This window comes from Hipposideros armiger, unplaced genomic scaffold, assembly GCF_001890085.2.
Source record: "Hipposideros armiger isolate ML-2016 unplaced genomic scaffold, ASM189008v1 scaffold_177, whole genome shotgun sequence".
NCBI classification, from domain to species: Eukaryota; Metazoa; Chordata; class Mammalia; order Chiroptera; family Hipposideridae; genus Hipposideros; species Hipposideros armiger.
Window position 1 is genome coordinate 1,463,439 of NW_017731527.1, and position 3,032 is coordinate 1,466,470.

At 36.6% G+C, this 3,032-nt stretch overlaps 1 pseudogene; it reads left to right on the forward strand.

Annotated features, from left to right (window-relative positions):
- The first annotated feature begins 2,604 nt into the window (after window positions 1-2,604).
- LOC109387989 (AP-3 complex subunit sigma-1 pseudogene) overlaps window positions 2,605-3,032 on the forward strand; it is a 1,082-nt pseudogene continuing 654 nt past the window's right edge.

A 3,032-nucleotide genomic window follows, 5' to 3' on the forward strand; every position in this document is an offset into this window, starting at 1 on the left:
GGTGCAGCTGGGATTATAGAAGGAAAGTTATGAGGATGCTCAGCAATATCATCTCTAGGAAAGTGTTTGAAAATTTGGGTTATGATTGAGGAAGATGACAAAAAATAAACAATATTATTGGGGCTTAATACAATCAAGAATGGATAAAGGATGAAAGATTCTGATTTGCTCTTTTGAGGCATTGTTATAAATTTTAAAATGAGTTGCTATAACTAAGAGAAAATCCACAGAGCAGTGGCCTTAAGCCTTGGCTTGGATGTTCTCTGTAACGAGTTTCAGAAGATTATAAATATCCCAATATCCAGGCTGTGCCCAGGCCAATTAAACCAGAATGATTGGGGCGTGGACGTAGTCTTCAATCATTTTTAAATCTTTCCATGTTCAGCAAAGGCTGAGAAGCACTGCCATAGGGGGTGAGATCTGAAGTTGTGGGGATAGACGAGATCTCCATACGGTGAGTAAAAAAATACTCACAGGAGAATCTGAGTCTGCAAAGGAGACAGAGAATAAGAGGCCACAGGCAGGTAGGAAAAAGTGGATAGTACAGAATCTCAAAGTTCAAGTGAAGAAGTCACACAAGAAGAGAATAGCTAATGGACCAATCTTTAGACACAATTAGAATAAGGCCTGAAAGAAGGTTTCAAATTTGATGATAAGGAATCTATCTCCTGCTTAGAAAATGTTTCAGGAATGTTTCAGGAATATTACAATTGATTGAGAGAAGAGATGTTGAAAAAAGGACTTTGTTCATGTAAGCTAAGTTTCTGTAAAAGAAGTGGTCTGGGAGCTGAGGAAGAGAAAAAATGAATTTCAGGAATGTGGTCATTTATATTATGGTAGACCTATGAACATTTTAAGCTAAAGGAAAAGAAGTAGGATTTTGAGCAAGGTTAAAGATGAATATAAAATACTGATGAAATAGACTCCTGGAGAAAACAAGCAATGAGAAGCAAAATATATGTAGATGATTAGGCATGGCACATAGAGAAGTTTGATTCTTAGAAGACGATATTATGTAGGAAGAATGATTTGGGATTCTCTGCAAATGAGGAGACAAGATCATTTTCTTAAAATTTCAAGGTGTGATAGGCACCTTCAACAGAATCAAGAAAGCATGGAATATGTTATGTGCAAGTAGCAGTGGAGGCTCAGTGAGGACATATAACAGGAATTTGTGGTAAATCTTATTAGCATAGTTGAGGTATTTTTCAGTAAAGCTTTGTACTTAGAGAAGTTGTGTACAGGGTGATTGTGAAATAAGTTTGCTACTTATGTGACTCACACATGTTTAAACATTCACACGGCAAGATGAATAGAAGGTCAACACATACTGAGAGATTTTATTGTAATAAGCATATTATAAAAAGCAGTTGAATCTGGAGTTCCAATTGGTTACGTTGATGAAGTCAAAGTGGGGGTAAGAAGAAAGAGATGCATTGAAATACTGACTGTGATGTCTTGGTTGGAAATTTGTTCAATCAAGTCAAAAAGTGGAATAGAGGAGTTGGCAAAAGAGAAATATTTCAGAATTTAAGAATAAGCAGTAGAAACTGATGTTAACAAACTTTGAGCACTAAAGAGTCAGAGGTGTAAGGTCACTAAATTTAAAGAGTTTAAAGTCATGTGAGGCTATAACACATCTTAGAAAATTTGCATGTGTATAGTGTAGTCTACAAAGACCACTAAATAGATGCTACCACAAAACAACATACTAAGCATACAAGGAAAATCATTTCTGATATTTTTATATAAGCATTTGTCAGAAATGGTTCATTGAAATACTAGTCAGACTGTTTTTTTTTTAATAAAAGAAGTGGAGGAGTTCAAGGGCAAAAATTTTGGTAAATATTGTATCCTACTTTCTATTATGGATATTTGCAATATATATTAGCATATTAAAGGATCTGAGAATGTGTTAAGAACAAGCAAAAATAAATACACAATAATAATCAACAATGACAACAACAAAAAACCTGCTTCACTTCAGGATGCCCAAATGTATTTGGTTACTAAACCCTTTTCTGTTAGATGTAAAAAGATCTGTAATGGTAACACTATTTTCTATTTTGAGATTTAAACCTCTCTTGTAATTCAATTTAACAGTGTAGTTTAGCTTGGGACTTTTTGAAAGTTTTTCGTTTCAATGTCTTCCCAAACCTTAATGACTCTGTTTACTATACATTTACTATGCATACCAGTTTTGATGATTGTTTACTTCAGACGTGTGCATTACCTGGCTCAACCACTTGAAAGAAGTTTTTACATGTGCTTAAGATCCACTCCTATCCCTGAAACTGTTAGGCAGAAGGAAGGCATGAGTGATAGGATGGGTGAGCCATAGTGTAACTGGTGCTTTGCACTACCCAGGTCTAACTCCCAAGGGACTAATTCTGTGGTTAGAACATCCTGAAAAGAGGGAAGTTAAATCCATTTAGAATTATGTTTTTTGATACCTGAACAGAATGTTAAAACTTACCCTTGTTTAACCTTAACCTCATTATAATATAGTTACAATAAATTAGCATTGTGATTTTAACCAACCCCCCCCCCACACACACACACAAACACACACCAACCCCACTCAGTGGTTTTTCTGTGTGCATTATGGGTAAGGACATGCGCAGAAAGGAATGGGTTATATAACCTACACACATCAATCAAATGACCCAAGTCTACGTGCCACACGCAGGGCTGGCCCAGAGCCAACAATATAAAGCTCAAGCCCCAAACCCTGCCTTTCCATTGTCTTTCTTGACTTGGCCCATTCTACTCTTAGAACGTATCCTCATAAATTTTACTTACTCTATATCATGACATTTGCTGATCTGTAATTCTTTACTGCTTCGGTAAAAGGACTGAGCTGTTACTCTGTAACAGATCCACAAAAATAGCATTTCATAAAACATTTTGGAAAACATTGGCCTACAATTCAAATTAATGTGTAGTTTGGGGGTGGGAAGAAGCGTGCGAGAGGAGGTGGGTGGGGAAGGATCTCTGCTGGCAAGATCCTGAGGCCAGTCTCGCCCCCCCCC